Below are 22,174 nucleotides of genomic sequence, written 5' to 3'. Positions count from 1 at the left end.
GAATTTCAGGAGAAACAGAGTAGTAGGATCTTTATATATTAATAGAAAATACCTATCTAGATCACTTTTTGGTAATAACTACTTGTATTAAGTATTAATGTTATTGATTATCATTTAATAATTTTTATGACCAAGATGGTGGGGGCCTGTAAGCGTGAAGTTTACAGGACGGCCAGTAGGGTAGAAAGTCAGAAAAAGTTGATACTATAGTCTTGAGCTGGAAGACTGCAGGTAGGCCAGTAGCCTGGGAAGTCGGGCAGTATTTATGTCTCAGTTATAGAAAAAATTGCTTTTCCTTTAAGAAATGTCCATCTTTTCTCTTACGGCTTTCAACTGATAGGATGAGACCCTCCCACATTAGAGAGTGTTATTTACTACAAAGTGAACTGGTTGATAATATGTCCACAGTTTGCTTCACAGAAACATCCACAGTAACATTTGACCAAACAACTATGTGCCACAGCCTACCCAAGTAGGTGTAGGACTTAGTCATCACACATGGGAAGGGCGTGTGTGTTAGGGTCACCGTCACTTTGATAAGTGTTGTAGTCTGCTGTATTAAGTTGCTAAGACGAACTTAAACCCATTCCACAGTCAGCTGAGATGGGAGGATTGTTACGGGAAGGTGAATCCTGGAAAAAAGCACACTCCTTTCTGCTAGAATTAGTGGGGCTGACAGAGTCAGTATTTAAAATTGGGTAAGGATGGCATACAGGGTGACCTGGAAGTGAAGCCTGGAAAAGAATGCCTTGATTCTTGAAGAGGTGCTTCTAGAATCTTGTTACCTTTACCACACCTCAAACCACATCGCCTTTGGGGATTGAACACTCCCCCGACAAAGGTGTCCTTATTACTGTCAAGGGAAACCATTTCCCTCAAGTTAGCACTCTTAACTCCACGATTATGCCAGAATGATGGAGTGAGTTCCCCTTCAGCAACTGCTGTGGCTGCTTAATTTCCCAGGAAATGCTGCCTGCTGCTCAGTGACAGGCCATCACTTGCTTATTTGAGTCACATCTGAGATGTACCTGGTATATTGGAGGGAAATTGTAGAAATTATTCATTCTCCATTTTTAATGTAACAACTTAAGACATCCCTCAAAAGAGGATCATTCCAATATTGTCTTTTTGAAAATTAGAGCCTAACGGAGTGCCATATGTTACCTGTTATAGGAATTATCTGCCCGTATCGTCAGTGGGCTCGTGGCCATCTCTTTGGGGGTATATGTTCTTGAAGGAAAATATGTACTGGCCACCAAAGCCCTACAGAAAAATGTCCTCAGATAGTTGATGGTGTTGCTCTCTGTTAGCATATCTGATGCTGCAGTTAGAAAGATCATCTGTCGTGTTACAGGTTGATTTGGGGTCAGAAAAAGTGTCTTCATTTTCTTAGAGTCATTTGTCCATAGGTGGAATACTATAGGAGACCAGAGGCCTGTATGTACTGTTAAAAATCTTTGAAAAATAAAACCCTGTATCTGCAGGATAAGAAGGAGTTCAGACAGTGGTATGTGGACATTGTTCTGCCTATGTGGACCGCCTCTCTGCAAAGTTGTAAAGGAAATAATGCCATTGTTATCCAGGGCGAGAATTGTCACTGAAGTGCTTGATCATCAAATTGATCCCTCCTACCTGGTTGAGGACTGACAGATGGCTGCCATGGGGTGGCTGCCGAGACTGGTTATTGAATATGATACTTGGACCAAGAGCTTATAGTGAGAGAGATCGTCCTCTTCCTCCAGAGGTACAGCAAGGGCCTGGTTAGGGATGGCAAGCTGCTGAGGGGTGTCGAGGTCCCATGTCATGTGAGGCATGCCACTGTGCTTTGTCACAGCAAAGGGCCATTGCCTGCTCACACCCTCTACAGGGGTGGCCTGCTGGTAATGACTCTGGAAACAGATTGAAAGATGGCTTCTATGAATACTTCCTGGGATCATTGGTAATAGCTTTACCTTGGAGGGGGGAGGTAGGGCTCTGAGGAGTTGAGCTCAAGTTCAGAGCTAATGAAAATGAAATAAAAGTTCTGTCTCAGACTATAGAGTGCACACAAGTGGGCCTGGTAGGTGGGAAGTAGGTGGGGGAGTAACTGTGCTGATTGGCCACAACTTGCCCCCAGTTGGAAGTAGCTTGCAGTTAACTCTGTGGGTATGAACACTGATGCCTATTTAAAAAGAAGTCATTAGACCATTGAAGTCTTGACTTAGTTTAAAACTTGAAGGGTAAAAAGGCAACCAGAGAAGATTGAGTTTTCTGGCAGATCTGTTGTCTTTGAGATCCTGACAAACGTGTTTTCCTTGGCCTGCCCCGTCTTGATACAGTGACTTATGCTGACATTGTTAGACTAATCAAAAAATCCAATCATAGTCACAAGAAAAAATAAATGTAATTAACTCTACCCTTGAGAGAGAGACAGCTTGATAAAGGAATATTCAGGCTTGGTCTTGTGGGTCAGGGCTTTTATCATTTCATTGAAACCTTGACTAATACCCACACCTGTACTCTGACACAGTTGAGGCTGAAGTTTGGAAGGGAGTACTTGGGTTCTTGGAAGAAGGATTTTTCCCCCGATGAATAAGGATCTCGGTAAATTTTTCAGATGCTTTCTAAGGGAGGTAGATCTGTGAAGGTGGTTGTTTCGAGGCCCCCATATTATGGAACGTTGATAGGTTTTCCAAATTCTTATTCCCTTAGATCCTGTTGCATTTGGTCAACATTTGACAGCTGTCTGTGAGGTTGATATTTTGGCTCTTGAGTCTTGAATATCCTAGACGTTCTGTGTAATGATCACTGAATGTCTATTGATACCCTTTTTGTATTTTTGCCAGTTATGTGTCTCCTTTAAACAAGTTTCTTTTTTTTTTTTCCCCATCTTACTAAAAGAAGCCAGTAGTATAATTAGGAAGTCTTCTCCAATGGCCATTGGAAATAACTGGCAGTTGGGACGTGTGTGGAATGAGTGGACCTGTGAGAAGTCATAGGTGTGATGAGAATGTTATGCCTTGTTGCCTAGACTCACATCCTAAAGTTCAGAGAAAAATCTCAATCACACTTGTGCTAGGAGTAGTAATGATTTAATCCTGTTGTAGAAGTCAATGATTTACACATAAAAAACGGATGAACTAAGTGCATGTGCGGCCCTATGCCTTGCCTTTGTTCAAAAGCGGCCTTTGATCTCCCAGTTTCTGAAAAAGCTGTATTACTTTTTTTTTTTTTAATTTTTTTTAACGTTTATTTACTTTTGAGACAGAGACAGAGCATGAGCAGGGGAGGGGCAGAGGGAGAGGGAGACACAGAATCTGAAACAGGCTCCAGGCTCTGAGCTGTCAGCAAGCACAGAGCCCGACATGGGGCTCGATCTCACAAAACGTGAGATCATGACCTGAGCCAAAGTCAGACGCTTAACCGACCAAGCCACCCAGGCGCCCCAAGCTGTATTACTTTTTGATGTACATAATCATCTTGTGTATGTATCTCAACTTTTATTCACCTAAGTACTAATTTGTGGCCAACAAATGGTAGCCAAACTTCCCACTGTTGGCTATAGGAAGTTAGGCTGTAGTGTAGAAACTTTGTAAATTTTATTTTCACACAAAAGTGGTGAATACTTTGGCTGGAGTGCTTTGAACTAACCATGTGCCTTTGATCTCAGGGTCTTAGAGTCATCCTCCCTGTATTTTCTCATTTAGACACATGACTGCCTTAGGAGATGGAAGGAGTAGAGTGGCAGCCATCCTTTGTAGATAAGGACTTGGAATGTAGAAAATTTGAAACCATATGAAATAGCCTGGGAGAGACGGTAATGGAAAGTAGAATTCCTGCATAATGATGAGTAATGGCCTGGAATATTTTCTCTATACCAGGCAGAGAGGCTTCCTTTGGTTCCAGCACGCACTGAGGATCTCTTGGGTTGGCAAATATGTGAAGATTACTTCAGTCATTGATAAATGTTGAGTTAGGAACTCCTGAGCTCAGTTTCCTGCTGTTGCTCTAAATGTTGAGTTAGGAACTCCTGAAGTAGTTCACCTGCTGTTGCTCTCAATACCTTAATGACCTGAGTTTTTTCCGACCCCAAAACTATCCATGACAGATTTTTCCTTGGAGAGTCAGTACCAGTCAGGGTGATGCATACCTCCCCCATAGAATGATGATAACTTCCTCTAGAAACAAAAGTTAGTTTTTTTTGTTTCGTTTGTTTGTTTTAAATGCTTATTTATCTTTGAGGAGGTAGGGGAAGACACAGAAACTGATGTAGGCTCCAGACTGAGCTACCCAGGTGCTCCAAAAGTTTGGGTTTTTGACCACCTATCACTAATTGTCATTTTTCATCCTTGTATTGCTAACCTTTCACAGCAGTAAAATCCCCCTGGTGCCTTTTAGGAACCCTATTCAGTTACAGTTTAACTTTGTACATCTTACATATCTTCATAGTAGCCATTGTGCTGGCAAATACTGAAAACTAGCTCTCAGCAAAAATGTGCATGTTTATATACATATGCACAAGTTTTTGATACATCTTACTAATAACTAATGTAAATGATGTATCGCACACAGTTTACAAATAATGATAATCTTCATTGTAAATTCTTAGAGCCAATAGATTTGCATACAACCCTTTCATTCCTTTTTTTTTTTTTCCTTTTGGCTCAACTCTTGTTCCTGGTAAACAGTGATGGCAAATGAATGTAGTTCCAACATAAATGGTGGTTAATAATTTCATTGAGATTGATGAGTAAGGCACAGTGAAACAATGAAGGCGTGTTTCAGAATCAAGCTTATTTTTTAATGACATGACTGCTTTGCTGAATCAGATTGTGGTTTCAAACACCAAGAGAATATTTTCTCAAATCTTTCTTTGTGCTACTCAAAATGAAATGGATACAGACATGGCACACTTAGAAGTTTAATCTGAATTATTTTCTGCGTTAATTCTTTTAAGTCTAAATCAGGCTTTGGCAAAATTGTAAAGAATCAGGTGGTAAATATTTCAAACTTAGTGCCATATGATTTTGCTTGTAATTATTTAGCTCTGTCCTTATAGTGGAGCCATAGACCATACCACTTACTATTGGCCATATTCCAATAAAACTTTATTTGCAACAGCAGGTGACAAGTTGAAGATAGTTTGGCTAACCAAGTAACAAACTAATAAATTTAACCCTGATCTGTAGTGTTTTACTTTCCATAGTGTAAAAACTCAATTATGGCCAAGTTCAAGCTACCAAAGCAGTGTTTCTGAACGTGGAGCTGGTATAGGATGTGCAGTAACACCTCTCGTCATAATGCTTCAAACACACAGGTAAAATAGGTGGGAATGACCTGAGGACTATAGGTGATGACATGCAGTACAGTTATTTGAAATGAGGGGTTTTGAGTATGCATCACCTTTGGTTTTAAGATCCCTGCCTTAATGGTAAGCTCCTGTAGTGAGACATAAATTGAATAAAGGTTTCACAATCAGACGTCGAAATTTCTGGCAACTGTGCAATTGGTTCTTGTGAGCTGGTGTGAGCTATTGGCACCACACCTCTACTTTCCCTGGCACATTTCCTACAGCACTTCTATCGTTTCCTTCTCTCTTCACCATGGAACTGGGAAGCAGGACCAGTAAATGTATTGCATTAGCGGCCAATAGCGGTCCGCTATTGCATTAGCGGACACACAAGAGTGTGTCAGACACTCTCTTGTCCTTCTCTTGGCTCCCCTTTGTTACTTTAGATTGCATTTTCCTCAACTTTTGCTGTGACAAGCCTGAACTTTGGAACATGGGCCTTGTTTGGACTGCAGGACCACTCTATCACCATGTTATATTCATTGATAACTTGTTTCATAGCCCTCCTCGCTGGAGTCCCCCTGAGTGACTTCAGCTGCCCTGTGGATGATTCCCTTAACATTCCAAATCATTTCTTAAAGTCCTATGGCCGTTGCCTCTGTTGGAACAACCTACTTCCATACAGGTTTCCTGAACTTTAAATCTCCATGGATAGCTGAATATCTTGAACTGCCATACTTTACTTGGTGATTTAAACCATAAGTGGTATTAACTTTATAAATGTATGGCACCTAATTTTCAAGCATACTGAAATGTGAAGTGTTGGATGTTTTTTTGTTTTGTTTTTGTAATCAGCCTGTTATGATTCACTTTATTATTTTTCACATTATCATATATCTACCATACCTAAGTGAGAAAACCAAACATTTGAAGTGAGTCACAGGTAGATCCAGTACCCTGACTGAGACTCAAGGTGTGTGATAAACAGAAAGTTTAGGGTTTCCTTTCTGTGGCTCTTGAATTCTACTCAAGGAAGTAGACAGTGCCTTTTCCATTTTCTCTTCTCCCATTTTGGTAAATGCAGGCCAAGATTTTAGTCTCTGAATAAGAAAGGGGGGGGCAGTAAGTAGGTAATATAAAGAGACTAATGGTGATGAAGTACATTTTGAGAGGTCCTTGTAGTCGTAATGGTGTATATAAATTATAAAGCATCAGGGAGATTACTATATCAGCAAACAAGCTAGTATGTTAGCAAGGAGGTACTCCCATCAGGGAACAGAGATGACATGGGTGAAGCCTCTTGAGACAGGAAATTGTGCTAGGATTTCAAAATACTAATCTGTCTAGTGATGAAAAAGGGGGATTCTATAGGTAGAAAGTAGGCTGAGAGCAAATAGCAAAGATAATATAAATATACTATAGAACAAATAAGAAACAAAGGAGTATTATTTCAAAATTACTTCATGTGAGAGAAAGGGAACAACATTTTGCAGGCCCAAGGAATGAACGCTGTGCTAAAAATCAGGGAAATTGGGCAGTTGTAGCTGCAAAGAGGAAGCCATGGTATTAAGATAGATAGCAGAAAACTGAAAGTATGGACCAAGAGGAACACATCATCAGGATGAAATGCAAAATGAGATGACTGATAGGTAGAAATGAAGAAAATCCGATTTTTATTTTATTTTAAAAAATTTTTAATGTTTATTCATTTATGAGAGACAGAGCATGAGCAGGGAAGGGGCAGAGAGAGGGAGACACAGAATCTGAAACAGGCTCCAGGCTCTGAGCTGTTAGCACAGAGCCTGACGCGGGGCTTGAACTCACGAACTGCGAGATCCTGACCTGAGCCGAAGTCAGACGCTCAACCGACTGAGCCACCCAGGCACCCCATGAAAATCCGATTTTTAAATATGAAGGAAAACCTCCATGATATCCTAGAAGGAAAGGTCATTTAAGGGAAAAGGATGAGTGGGTGAGAATACGACTCAATTTACTTCTAACTTCTATTCCTGAAAGAACCCAAAATAGCAGAAACCAAGTATAGCCTAAGTTTTGAGCCTCAAGAAAAAGTATATTGTATAATATACAACATACAATATAAGATATAACTTCGTTTATTATATAATATCTTGTTTATTATATAATATAATAATAAAATTAATACATAATAAAGTATGTAATTTTTATCCAAATAAAAAATTTGTAAGTGTTTATGCAAGAGGGAAAAAACTTACCTAGAAAGGCAATCAGCGATCAGTCACCTAAAATGAAAGCAAAAATCAATAACACCCTTGCAGTGCAATCGTGTTTTTAAGTCCCCAAATACCCTTACCAGCACCCATCTCTATCCCTACTAAGTGGCTTTACCTAATATTTCCGTCCTTTGAAAACGTTATGAAGCCAACACTCTTAAAGACATAGTGAACCAAATGGAAATTAAAAACCAAAAGTAAATGAAGAATGGGAACCACATGATAGAAAAATAACTGGTGGTGAATGCGGACAAACAGGCATTGAGTTTATTCACTCTGCAGATGTTTATTGAGTGCCTTTTACTTGAGAACCACTGTTTTAAAAACTGACAGTGCCACAAATTACAAAAGACAAAGCTTCTGTCTCAGAAAAGAGATATTAAATACAATGTCAGGAGACTCTGTTTTAATGCCCTTGGGTAGGGGATACCTACATGGTACCAAGAAAACTTTAATACCTATAAAGGACATTTCAAAGTGATACAAAGGTGATGATTAAACTTGCCTTTGCTTTCTGGTTTTCTTTCAAAAAATGTTGAGTTTATTTTGAGAGAGAGAGCAAGCAGAGGAGGGGCAGAGAGAGAAGGACAGAGAGAATTCCAAGTAGGCTCCGCCAGCACAGAGCCCGATGCAGGGCTCAAAGTCACTGTGAGTTCATGATCTGAGCTGAAACCCACATGCCCCTGCCTTCTGATTTTCTTTTTAAGACTTTTTATGGCTTGTCTTTAGAGGGAAGACCTACCAGAAGCTGCAACAATTCCAATTTGGAATCCATTGTTTGCCAACAGGTTTACAAGGGTCAAAAACTCTGAATTTAGTCTCATTTCCTGACCAAGTTTATTTCTTAGGAGATATAAAACGGTCAGTGTAGTATTTTATAGGCCTCATGAATGAGTGGGGTAGAGAGAAAGTCGGGAAGTCTTAGAATCAGCTGAGTAGTCAGGAGTGATGTTCACTTGGTCATTTTCGGAAGTAGTTGAAATGCTTAAAAGGCTGTACATTCTAGGTGATTGCTCTTGGGAAATTACTTAACCTCTCAAATGTTAAATTTTATTTAAATTTTATTTGATTTTTTTTAACTTAAAGTAAGTGGTGCAGAGGGACAGAGGGAGACAGAATCTTTTTATTTATTTTTTTTAATTTTTACTTATCTGCTTTTGAGAGAGAGAAGAAGAGTGCAAGAAGGGTAGTGACAGAGAGAGATTCCCAATCAGGCTGTGTGCTCAGCACATAACCTGACGCCGTTGAACTCATGAACCGTGAGATCGTGACCTGAGCTGAAATCCAGAGTCATATGTTCAGCTGAGCCATCCAGGTGCTCCTAACCTCTCGTATTAGTCATTTAATTTCTAGACAGAAGAAAAGATTACATGTGATAATATAAGTATAATTGTTGGGATTATTTCTGTGGCATGAGTGTCCACATTGTATTTAAACTGTCCTTGTTTGAAACCACTGTCCACTCTTGATCTGATGGGTATAGAATTTCCTTGCCCAAATTGTGTTCGGACTTTTGTGGTTGCTTTTTGTAGCAAGAGAGATACATAGATAAAACTACATATGGAAAACCATTTTCATAATCAGGGAAGAAGGAATAAATAACCAGAATAAAATAACCAACCTAACAATTATTTTTTAATTTAGAGAGAGTGAGCAGAGTAGAGGGACAGAAGGAGGGAGAATCTTTTTTTTTTTTTTTTAATGTTTGTTTGTCTATTTTTGAGAGAGAGAGAGTGCAAGCAAGGTAGGGACAGAGAGAGATTCCTAAGCAGGCTCCATGCTGTCAGCACAGAGCCCAATGTGGAGGTTGAACTCATGATCCGTGAGATCGTGACCTGAGCTGAAATCGAGTCAGATGTTCAACTGAGCCATCCAGGTACTCCTAACATCTCATATTTGTCATTTACTTTATAGACAGAGGAGAAGATTACATGTGATAATATATGTATAATTGTTGGGATTATTTCTGTAACATGAGCATCCACATTTTTTTTAAACTGTCCTTGTTCGTAACCAGTGTCAACTCTTGATCTGATGGGTACAGAATTTCCTTGCCCAAATTGTGTTCGGTCTTTTGTGGTTGTAGATAAAACTACATATGGAAAACCATTTTCAAAATCAGTTAGGGAAGAAGGAATAAATAACCAGAATAAAATACACAACCAAACATGGTATTTACTGTTTGGAGAAAATTTACTCCTGTTACGATTTGTACTAACTGATGAGTGCTTACCAATTAATGAGAAGACTTATGTTAAGTTTTTCTGAGTTTTTATAATTGGGTAATTAACATGGTAGTTAAATATAAGTTGCTTTTTGTAGGAATGAATGCAATGAATTTTTTCTTGAAGGATTCTATGGCATGGATGTAGATTTTTTTCCCCCCCAAAGCAATCAAGTTCTGGGCAACTTGTTGTGTTCTCTGGAAGTTTTTATATTTCTGGTGTTAAACTGAAATTTAAAAGGATACGTGCATTTTTTTTCTCCCAAAAAAGCACCTTCATGTGTAAGATTCTAGTGTCTGGTGGAAAAACATGGCTATAGTTTAATCTTGTTTCACTCAAAATAAGAAAGAATAATTAAATCTAGGACTTAGGAGTACAATTATTTTCATGCTGTTTTAAGTTCATTTGCTTTGGAATGGAAAAGAGGTCTGATTGACATGATGGGTTTGTTTCCAAATGCATTTTTTCCTGACCTGGGTGAATAAAGATTTTTCATTTCCATGTGTTTCAAAGTAGACACTGAAACTAACTTTACCCTATTGATTGTGATGAGGATACATCTTAAAAATAGGTTTTTTTAAAGAGCCTGTGACCTAGAGTATAACAACTCTGTAAGTATGTATGTGGTGATATTTACTGGAGATCATGCCTATGATTTGCTTATCTTCTGTCCTTTTATTTTGTAGAAATAGTATGTCTAGTCAGAATACCACAGAGCATCCAGAGATGTTCAGAAGTGAATCCTTCCTTGAGAGCATGAGTTGGCAATTCATGGTCCGCAGGCCAAATCTGGACAGGTGTTTGGTTTGTTTACATAGTGCTTTTGGCTGCTTTGGTACTTCAGAGGCAGAATCCAGTGGCTATGAAAGAGATGGCACGACCTCTAAAGCCTAAAGCGTATACTATTTTGCTCTTGACAGGAAAAAGTTTGCTGATGTCTTCCTGAGACCCTCCTCCAGCTAGGGCAGAAGTTGGAATGAATAGTAATGAAAAGCATTGTCAGAGTAGGAAAGGCAGTGGGAAGAGAAGTTCAGGGCCCACATCACCTTCTGACCTCTGATCTCTCAAAGGGATGTCCACACAACAGAAGGATGCTGGGGAAAAGAATGAGCCACATGGGGGGCCTTGAGGAGGAGGTGTGAGGCCAGGAAGAATCTAACACCTGCTTTTCTATCTCCAGACATTGGCAGCTCTCCCTGGGCCTCCTATTTTTGCCAGGGTGATGACTGATGAGCACTCAGGACGGACTCAACTGGGTTCAACTTTAGAACAGGTAAGACCTACCTCAGTTCAAAGGCTTGAGCATCTCCGTTACCATCCTGAATCATTTTTGGCTCGATGTAGTCTGGGTCTCCTCCTTCTCTGTTTCATCTTTGGTTAGTCCCAGGTCCTCCCTTTCTCTTTACACACTCCTGTGTGACGTCATACCAGTGGGTAGCTTTATCTACCGCTTATGTGTTGCTCACTCTCAAGGCTGTACTGTTCTTCATCCAGTCTAAGTGCAGTAGGCTGCATTACTCTTCTCCCCTAAATAAGGTCTTCATCCCTGTCCCACTGACTTTGGCCAAAGGAATGTGAGTAGGTGTGATACATGCCATGTCTGAGTGGAAACTTTAAAATTATTAGTGTGATTTGGGTTGGCTGCTCGTGCTGGTGCTTTGTACCGCAAAAGTAGCATGTCTCAGAAGGGATCATTTGTTCTGCCAGTGTTCTGGAGAAGAGCTTTAGCCCATCTTGTAATATGTCTGACAACTGAATGTTTATTGTTGTGGGCCATTGGAACTTTATGGGGTGATAGTTAGACAACAGAGCTGGGAAATTAGCAAAACTTTGGCTCGATGGTTTTTCTTAGATGATTTTCAGCTGTGTCAAAGTCATAATTCCCTAGATTGAACTGACCCTACTTCAGGTCAACCACAAACTGTTTCTTCCTTCAGTGTTGTGTATCTTGGTGAAAGTGACCCTCACCATACAATTTCCCAGCCAAAATAGTTACTCTGTGTTTTCCATTTCATGATCAACAGTAAGGTATTTTTTAGATGTTGTTAAAAAAAAAAAAAAAAAAACTAAATGGAATAAATTTGAAGGTCTAATTGACTTGATTAAATCATGCATCAGCAGGATTCTACTTACCAAGTAGAGAGGAACTACTTGGAGGAAAAAAAAAAGTTTTTAAAGGTAGAAGGCATTAAAAAAGAATGGAGTTTATTGGCAAGAAGTACTTTGTTTATTCAAGGTTGCACTCCTAAAGGAAACAGAAATGGTTTACTAGGAAATTTCTTAGTATTCGCCAGGAAATTCCAGGTTGACTGGTTAAAGGTTACATTCCTGGTGGGTTGAAAATGCAGTTTGGTTAAGTATTAGGTCTTGGTTTACTGTTTGGACCCTAAACCTAAGGGATGGCACTTTGGGCCTGTAGTTTTCTTTTCAACGACATCTCCTTTGTTATAGGATCACTACTAGGCACCAAGGATAGTGCCAAATAAAAAAGACAAAGTTGCTAATTTCAGAGTACTGTGCATTTGTGGAGGCAAAGAGTAAAATTTTCCATGTACATATTTTAGGAACATATATAGGAAGATGTTGTATGAACTGTATAAAAATGAAGAAAATGCCAAATGCTAGAAAATGCATGGGTTAATGGGAAACCTATATGTAGGGACCTTGGGTCAATCCATGACTCGCATGAGGTCAAAACCTTTCAAGTCTGGTTGCCTTCCTGACACCTCCGTTACTGTTTGTTTCTTTGGGTCATGTCATTTTTAACTAAAATTACTGCAAGACTCCCCCTCACTTGAATTTCTTCCAACCCATTTCCTGTGTCGCTATGGATGACTTAGCTAAACCATCAATCCTATGACATCATTTCTATGATGAAATGTCTTCCCCTTTCCTTCCTGCTACTGGGCAAACAGTAGAGATCTTTGTGACCTCCTCCCTGCCCAGCTTGCACAGTTTGATCTTGGTCCATATCCTCCTCCACTGTGCTTTAATCCTGATGAACTGGTAATAGTTTTCTGGACAGACGTGACTGTCAGACACTTAAGTCATTTTGAACAAGAAAAGTCGGGAACATGCCTATCCAGTTCTTCACATGGTGAGTCCTTTAACTCATCTTTGATTATATAGATCACATGTCGTTTCCACTCACCATCTATCTGTAACTGTACACAGAAACTTCAGTCCTTGTCCCAGTTCTGCCAAAGTTGAGTTGGGGGTGACTGTCTCATAGGCTTCTGCTGTATCCTAGGTCTACCTCTATTCATGACACTGATCAGATGGGATAATGTTGTCTACAGGTGTTTGGGTCTTCTGGGCATTTTACTGTTCTCTTAGGCTCTTTCCCTTTCTCTGCCATCTTCCTTACATAACCTCTACACATAAGCGATCACTACAAACTGTTCTTTGAAAGCCACCCTGAAGTCCTCCTGGTGGATTTCACTTAGGTAAAAGGGGCAGAACTGGGTGAGGATAGATGAACATGAACGAAGGTCTTAAATTCCAGACCATTTTATATTCAATTATACCAACACTTTTAAAAAGCCATAGCTACAGTAATCTTTGAGATCATTCAGAGCCACTTTCGGATGCTGCTTGTAAAGGACATAGCTCCCATGTGAAGTATGAATCTGGTGTTAAGATGGTAGATGTTCTGTTAGCCAAAATCTTTTATGAAGATAATTCCCAAATATGTCATTTAAAAAGATAACCGGTATTATTAAATATATTATGGAAATGGATCCCTTAATATATTTGTGACAAACATAAGAATGAAAAATTTGGAAAGTACTTTGACTAATGAGAACTTGTGTGACTTTCTGTTCGGTAACTTTATTTTCAGAAAATGACCTTACATAAAACAATCAGTAACTGTATTAGTGCTAAACACTAAAAGATAGATTACTCCAATCCTATAATTACTGAGACTATTAATAACAATGATAATAGCAGACATTCCCTGTATGTTGTCCGATATTGGAGATCAAAAGAAATTCTGTATTAACATTATTCGTTAGAGTATATTAATGACAGGTAGATCAGTACCTACTACTGTAGGTATTTGGCATACAGTTACCCTGTTCTCAAATCAATGAATGCGAGAGAAGGTATTTCAAAAGGTATCTAGAATATTTTATTATGTAGTCAGAGGTAGAGAACCACTGACGAGTAGACTGTTCTTTGAAGCTGCACTGTTAGGATATCACAGCACAGTTAAGATGATGTTGGTATCCTTAGGTAGCTCTATTTATAGATATTTAAAAAGTATTATTACTAGTTTGGGGGCCATTAAGATAGGATGTTTTTACAGTGGTGTTATGATACCATGTTGTAACCACTCAATACTCAGAAGACCGGTGAGTAGAATACTGTGTTGCTCTAATCCTGTAATTACTCAGAGAATATCATTAATAACTATAGCAAACATAAATTGAACACTTACTCTTTGCTCAGCACTGTTCTAAGGTAATACATGGGTTGTCTCATGTAGGTCATCTAATGACCTAATTTTCCAGGTGTAGCAACTGAGACATAGGAACTTGAGATATTTCATCCAAGATAAAGCCTATTAAAGAGATGGGGCGAAGATTCACATATAGTCTAGATCCAGAAACTGTGGTGTTAATAACAATTCTAATTACCTTCAAAAGAAACTTCTCTTAGAGTAGAAGTTGCCCTTGTTCACTCATGAGTGATAAGAAGAAGGCTAAAGGATCCTGGGAAGAGCCCATTTAGAAGATGCATATTACTGGTGCAACTATAGGTCCACTCTTGTGTTTGTTTTCTTCCATGTTAGAAAACACAATTTTGAGTTTCTGTAGGTCTCAAGACAGGCAACATAGGGAACTGCCCTTTATCCTAAGATGACATTAATTTTGGTTGTGGTACCACCCCATTCAGTCCTACTGCAAAGCAGTAAATAAGAATAAGGGTACAAATAAATGACACTTATTGTGTACCAGGCACTGGGACAGGTACATGTATATACGCTTTCTGTTTCATACCATACCATTTTATTTTCTGTGTATATCTCCCCTTCAATTTTTGGTGAAATGTATTTTTCACTGAGTTTTCAGAAAAAGATGAAGAGGGTTATAAATCTGCAACAAAAATAGTGGGTGGGAACCATTTGTTAATGAGCTAGTTCTGACAAACATCTGTATGGTGGAAAGGTAGAAGGACCAGTGAAGACTGACCGAACAATGTGGGGTAAGCTCTAGGGAAGACAGCTGATTTACAGACAAGAGAGAAGTAGAGATAAGAACATATTCTTACCTCTTTGCCTTTCTATGGTGTATCCAGAAGAGCTGTTCATGAGCTTGGGTGGGGGAGAAGGGAAAGAAGACTTCTTCTGTTAGGGAATAGAACAAATACACCATTAAAAAAAAATTCATTACTTTGAGTGATGGTGCCCCCAAGTATAGCACTTTATATTCTGCAATATGTGATTGGAGACCCTGAAGTGTCAGCACGGACCTGCTGCTCTGAAAAGTGAGTTTACCAACTGATGACATATACAGTGCTATTACAAATTGTCCAATGGAGATGGAGAAAAATAGTCATCGCTCGCTATTAGATGAAATCTTGAAATAAGAAGGAAAATGAAAAATAAAAACTGAACCTGAAAGAAAGAACCCTCAAGGAACAGAGATGAGGATGTCCCACTTCTGGGAAGGGTAGATTAACAGGTGGCAGATCGTTGCTTCCATGAGCAACCAGAACAACCCAATACAATGAAAATTTCACCTATTTGAAGGCATCAGAGAGGTAATGAAGTAATAACTAGAGACACCAAAATTCTAGAACAGAAGAGCTAAGAAGTGCCCTGATAGTCCATAGCTAGCATTTTTCTGGGATCATTGTTGACTCTGGGCAATAGTCTGTGAATCCACATTCATAAATCAGACTTCAGAGACCTAAAAAATAAGACTAATCTTTTCTAAGCTACTAACAAAATCTCAGGCTGCATGGCAAGAGAATGGTACTGGTGGTGGCAGGATTGTGGGTGATGGATGTGAGATCCATCAATCACTGACAGGACCAAAAACAATTAAAAATGGTTATCATGGGGGTGTCTGGGTGGCTCAGGTCATGATCTCACAGTTCATGGGTTCCGGTACTGCATCAGGCTCTGCACTGACAGTGTGGAACCTGCTTGGGATTCTCTGACTTTTTCCCACTTGCGCTCTCTCTGTCTCTGTCTCTGTCTCTCAACAAACAAACATAAAAACATAAAAAGAAAGAAAGAAAATGATTATCATGGAAAAGCAAAATCTCAATGAACAGAAAACTTGAACAGACTTAAGTTAATTTGAAAGCTTAAGCATAAAAATAAATATTGAACACACACACAAACCTACAAAATAACAAGTCCATTTGTACAAGAAGTTTTTGCAACCTTTAAGTAAATCAATCCATAGAATATGTGATAGAAACAGAAAAATAATGAAACTGGCCCAATTCAATTAGTATGGCTTCTGTACTTTGGAGGCCAATGCCAGTTTAGGATAAGAGGAGAAAAAATGACTTATTCCTCACTTATAAACTTAGATGCAAATATCCTAGTCAGAATTAATGAACTAAAACAATTTAATAAAGTGCTGTGCTGTATAGATTTTAGTCCAAGTATGCTATGATAATAATCTTTTCATGTAATTTTCTACATTAAGTGGGGGGGGGGAAACTATGGTGGACTTTAGTCCCACCTTGCCAAGGAAAATGATGGTTTATTCACATTACTCCAACAGAATTACCAATAGTGCCTTCTTTAACAGTCAAAACTGTCTTGGTTTGGATGATAGAATAAATGTTCACCCTAAGAAAAACTATGTGATTATCTAAATTGTTGCATTAAAAGCATCTCATGAATTTTAACAGTCATTCCTAGTTAAAACTTAGCAGAGAGTAGACAATCTGACAATCTTATGTGTCATAAAGACAGACGGATTCTATTTAAACTCCGCAGCCAAACACAATTAGCTATACTAGCAATATTGACAAGTGTTGTTAAAATTGAGGCTGGAGTTAAAATACATATAGACACTAAAAAGGGAGGAAAAATGACTCTGATTTGCTTCATAAGATTGTTTAGTGGGAAATTCTAAGACTTGCTACAATTAGCACTGATAAAAGCATTCAGTAGGTTTGTGGAAGAAAGGTCAATGTTGAAAATCATTTGTACTGGTGTGTTCCAGTGACAGTTATCTATGGAGGCTCCAAGTCCCTGTTCCAGTCTCTCTTACTATGATGTTACCTCATTGGTCCTGGTTCAAGGAAACAGACTTTGGAGTGACAGAACTGGAGTGATGAGTGCAGGAGGCAATGTCCTCAAGGTCGGTTGGTATTGTGAGGCTAGTGACATCCTGTTCTTTGGCAGTTTGCTATGAACCAGGCTCTGTGGTCAGCCCCTAGCGTTACAGCTCCTTTGGGAAGAGTGGCTCCATCAGTGACAGAACTTGTCCTGTATGGGAGCTTGGTTCTCTGTCCCTCCTGCAAATTCTACAAGCTACCTAGTACTTTTGTAGAAATTTTTTTTTCTGAGAGAACAGTCTAGAGTGGATTTTGTTTTCCACAAATAAGATCCTTATCAAATACAGGTAACCAGCCATAAATTGAACAGAAGGTGCATAAGACTTAGTCAACTGATGAACCTTAGACGATCTAAATAAATTGGGAGACCTTGCTTATTCATGTATAAAGGTTATGCACTTCTTGTCAAAGGCACAGTAGGTGTTGTTATTGTTGTTTTTACAGATGTATCTTGACAAAGTAATTTAAAAAATGAGTTTGGATTAGTGAAATGCCAAAGTAGCACAGACACCTAGAAAGAATAAAGTGAGGAGTGCCTGGGTGGCTCAGTTGGTTAAGTGTTCGACTTCTGCTCAGGTCACGATCTCATGGTTTGTGGGTTCGAGCCCCCAGTTAGGCTCTGTGCTGACCAGTCAGAACCTTGAGCCTGCTTAGGATTCTGTGCCTCCTTCTCTCTCTACCCCTCCCCTGCTTGTGCTCTTTTTTTCAAAAATGAATAAACATTAAAAAAAAAAAGAATAAAGTGAGAGGTGGGCAGGATATTAATAGATATCAAGATATCCCTTAAGCCTATTAATTCCTGTAGTATAGTATTAGTGCCAGGACAGTTAATTGACTAAGGTTGTCAAGATTTTGGATAGGAGTTTAGTTTTACACAATTATTTTGTGATGTCATGTGGAGTTAAATATGTATAAATGTAAAAAAAAAATACAACCCAGCTATTCCACTAATTCTACTTGTATTTTCACCTGAATGCTCAAAGAGAAATCTCTAATCATGTTTGTTAGAGAAGTTACAGCAACATGTTAATACTTGGTAAAACCAAAGATGTTGGCAGTAAGTGGTTGTCTGTTATGTTTTCAGTTGGAATTATTTGAAGTTTTAAGTGAGTGGTTGCCTCTTAAAAGTGGAGCTGGACTCCTAACTGGAGAGAACAAACTGATGGTTCTCTCCAAGGGGAGGTGAGTGAGGGGATAGGGGAAATAGGTGATGCACATTAAGGAGTACACATGTGATGAGCACTGGGTGATGGTGTACTGAAATATTACATCACTGTATTGTCCATCTGAAACTCGTATTACACTGTATGTTAACTAACTGGAATTGGTTTAAGTTTTTACTGAAACAAAAACCAAACCGAAGAAAGATGGGTCTGGGCTGGGGGAGCCAGGGTATGAAAGATAACTTTCACTGTGGTATCGACACTTCTGTTTCATTTTTTCCCAAATATGTCCTTAGATTACTTTAGTACAATACTAAAATCTTTATAATTGCCATTTCTTCCCTCTTTCCTTCATACATTTTCATCGTTATTCAAGAAATGAACTAAATGACATTTTGACCAAGGGCTACCTTGGTCGGCTGCTTATGTGTGATAAATGACTTTATAAAAAGCATCCTTTTTTCCAACTTTATGGAGATATAAATGACAGGTAATAGTGTCTTCATTTAAGGTACATAACATGATTAAGTTAGATAAATATCATAAAATGCTTACCAGTGTAAGTTAACATTCATTACTTCACATAGTTAAAATGCTTTTTTGTGATGAAAATTACTTTATCTACCGTTTTAGTAAATTTGAAGCACACAATATAGTGTTTTAAATGATAGCATGGGTACCTACAGTATGAGCTACTGAGAAATACAGTGCATTTTCAGTGAAGGAGAGGCCCTAGGCCTCCATAGCACAATCTATAGCACATTGTTGTTTCTTAAATTAGAAATTACTACTTATGTTAAAAGAGAAGAAAAGAACTAATCTATGGTCAGTGTTTATTTGAGGTATAATTTTTAGCTCTAGGTGGAGCTATGACTGCAACAGTTATTAAAATTCAAAAGTTGACTGAGAGACTGAACAAAGTACCTATGACTTATGTGGGCAAAATAGCTAATAAATGAGAAGAAATTTGTCTCCACGTTGGGACCAGCTTGTTTGATCTACAACAATTAAGCAAAAATCCAGTTAAATGAAGGTAGTCTGACGCACCTTTTTAACAGAGATAAGAAGGTAGCAAAGTCACAGCTGGAATCTATCATGGAGGTTAAGAGTGTGGGCTCCACCTCTGGCTTCTCCCTGTACTGGCTACGTTTGGTGATGAGAAAGCCTCAAGATCGTGTCTCAAGGATTAAATTGAGAATAATGGGAATAAAGTACTGTGCAAAATGTGCTAAACTGTTCCATTTGTGAAAAACGATCTTTGAAAAGAAGACAAACATGTTGAACATGGACTCAGCTCGTGAACTCTACCATTTTAACTTTGTTCTGTAAGGCCTAAATGGTTTAAGAACTCTGACACCATGCTCTCCCCACATAGCTCAGCTTTCTCTTTTCATTTTAGAAGCACATAAGAAATTGCTTGTGAGAGATGGATTTGGTAAGGGCCACCTGACTATTCTCACAATCAGATTCTGAATGGTCTTTTGCTTTCAAGTGAATCCTCTTTGTTTCTCTCTTTCTCAAACTCAGAGCAAGTAGAATGGATGGGGAGCATTTTTCTCCCCCTCTCCATGTGATACTATCTGGTATAGAAACTTGAAACTGAAGGTGATGAATTGCATTCGTGTTGAGCATCCCTTGTGTTATTAGGACCTTTTTCTAGTGAGGTGTGGGTGACAGTCATTCACATATCTTGAGGCACTTAACCAAGGACCTGCCTTCTGGAGCTGGCCATGGTTCCAAAGCAAAGGGAGCAGAAGAACAAGCACAGTTTTCAGTTTGTTTTCTGTTTCAAAGCAACAAGTTGAAAGTTGTTGCAGGATAGTGGCTCACCAAGAGTTTGATTCACTACTCTGGCACTTGTCACGAGGATTGGACCATTTGCTCTGCCTCATTTTTCTCCTATCTTGTGGGCAAATTGAGATTTTGCTTCATTCTTTTGTTGTGTAGTTTTAATAAGTTAATATATGGAGAGGCAGGATGCCATGGGGATTTAGATGTGTGCTTCATGAGCCTTAATGTGTATGTGTATATGTGTGTGTGTGTGTATGTATGTATGTATGTATGTATATATGTATGTATATACATATATGTATATACATACATACACATCTATCTATCTACCTATCTATCTATCTATCTATCTATCTATCCCATGGGGATTTTGTACAAATTAAGATCTTGAACCAGTAGATCTGGGGTGGGACCTGAAGTTCTACCTTTGTAACAAGCTCCCATGGGTGTGTGGAAGCTGCCATTCCACAAACACATTTTGAGTAGCAGGGAGGTTAAATTGAATTCTGGTTCTGCCTCTTGGTAGCTGTGCGATTGTAAACAAATTACTCACTTTCTCTGTGCCTCAGTCATTTCGTTAAAAAGGAGATAACAGTGCCTACCTCATTCGGTTTTTTTGAGGATAAAATTAAGATTTGTAAAGAGTTTGGAGCAGTTATCAAATCACATGGTGGGAGCCCAAGACGCATTAGCTAGTGTTATTAGCTTTTATTAATTGAATGATGTGAGGTATCATCGTATGACCACATTTAAACAAAGAATATATTTATCAGAGCAGAGACAAGTTCAAGTTAATTGAAGCATTGTTCAGGAAGATAAGCTGACTTATATACCCTGACTACTCAGTGTATTTATATAGTGCTTTTATTAAAGAGCAGGCATAATTAGAAGTGCTTTAAATGTATTAATATACTAAAGAGAAAAGAGTGAGGGCTTTGGCACTATATACTGCCCACCGCATCAGACCCTGTAGTCCAGGAGGTAAATGTTTTTATTATCCTATGCTTTGTACGTATGAGCAAATGAAATGTGTTGTTGAAATAACATAATCGATTAGATCTAAATCAGGATTTGCAAGCATCAGTCTAGTTTCATAGTCCATGATGTTAACTATGTTAATTTTGGTTTGATTCTATTTATCATTCTATTTATCATTGTCCCTAATGTTATCATTGTCTTAACAATCTTGGTTTTGATTCCACATTTATATACAAATTATCGGATTAATATTTAGATCCACCCATGGAGATAAAATAAACTTATCAGGCCAAGTTGAGTGTTCTTAGTGTTTTTTTGGTTAGTTTTACACATAATGGCAGCTATACTTCTGCCTTGAGAAATACACATCGAACTTCTTAGGCATTTTTAACGTGTATTAATTTTTGAATAATGACCTATCTTGTAGGGAGCCATGAACATTGGCTTTTGGGTCCTACCAGGCATAGAGCCAAATCCTGAATGTGTTGAGATGTCAAGTAATGAGGTCTACCAGGAAATAAAGGCAAAGAGCTTCTCCTGCTGATGGCTTGAATATGCCTTTCTATCCAGTCTCCAGAAACATCACTAGTGATGGGCTTCCAAGGACCTCCTGCCAACCATTAAACTGGTGGAAATTCAGTTTTTCCAGGCTAGACTGAAGCAAAAGTTCCAAGGTAGGAAAGGTCAACAGAGGCAAAGCTTTTGAAAGCCGTGTGAGGTGAAGAAATGAAACTGCTCTGAAGACTTACTTTTTAAAAATGGATATGATTTCCTATTGCAATCTTTTATTAGAGATAATAGCACTTGTTGGTAGGAAGTCTTGAAGGGTTTACAGTACTTTTTTTCAGTAGGCATTAAAAATCAATCACCTGTCACAATACTTGGGTTACCGTATTTAACATGGGGTATTCATAACTGGGTCCACGGTCAGGCACTTTGAGGTATAAATCCTGATGTGCAGAAATTGACCGAGAGCAAGGGTCACTCTAGTGCATTCTGTTATCCTGACTTAGACTTTGATTTCAAATGTGTATTTCATTTCCCTTTGGATCAGGCCTGACCGCATGCAAACCTCAGAGGATATCTTTTATCCATTTAGTTTAAAATCTCCAGCTGACAGGCAATCTGAAGAGCCTACTCTTTCTCCTTTCTCTCTATTGGACCTAGCATTTTAACTTCAGGAGGGAC

The 22,174-nt window shown here is 38.7% G+C and overlaps 1 long non-coding RNA gene across 1 annotated transcript in view; it reads left to right on the top strand.

The window, feature by feature from the left end:
• LOC128315776 (uncharacterized) overlaps positions 1-22,174 on the top strand; it is a 201,507-nt gene that overhangs the window by 59,741 nt on the left and 119,592 nt on the right. Inside the window, exon 4 of the long non-coding RNA XR_008298857.1 lies at positions 10,927-11,019. This is a non-coding gene — a long non-coding RNA (uncharacterized LOC128315776). The remainder of the gene's footprint in view (positions 1-10,926; positions 11,020-22,174) is intronic.

The sequence above is a fragment of the Acinonyx jubatus genome, chromosome A1, assembly GCF_027475565.1.
Source record: "Acinonyx jubatus isolate Ajub_Pintada_27869175 chromosome A1, VMU_Ajub_asm_v1.0, whole genome shotgun sequence".
Lineage (NCBI taxonomy): Eukaryota > Metazoa > Chordata > Mammalia > Carnivora > Felidae > Acinonyx > Acinonyx jubatus.
This window is presented reverse-complemented; position numbering and strand designations above follow the sequence as displayed.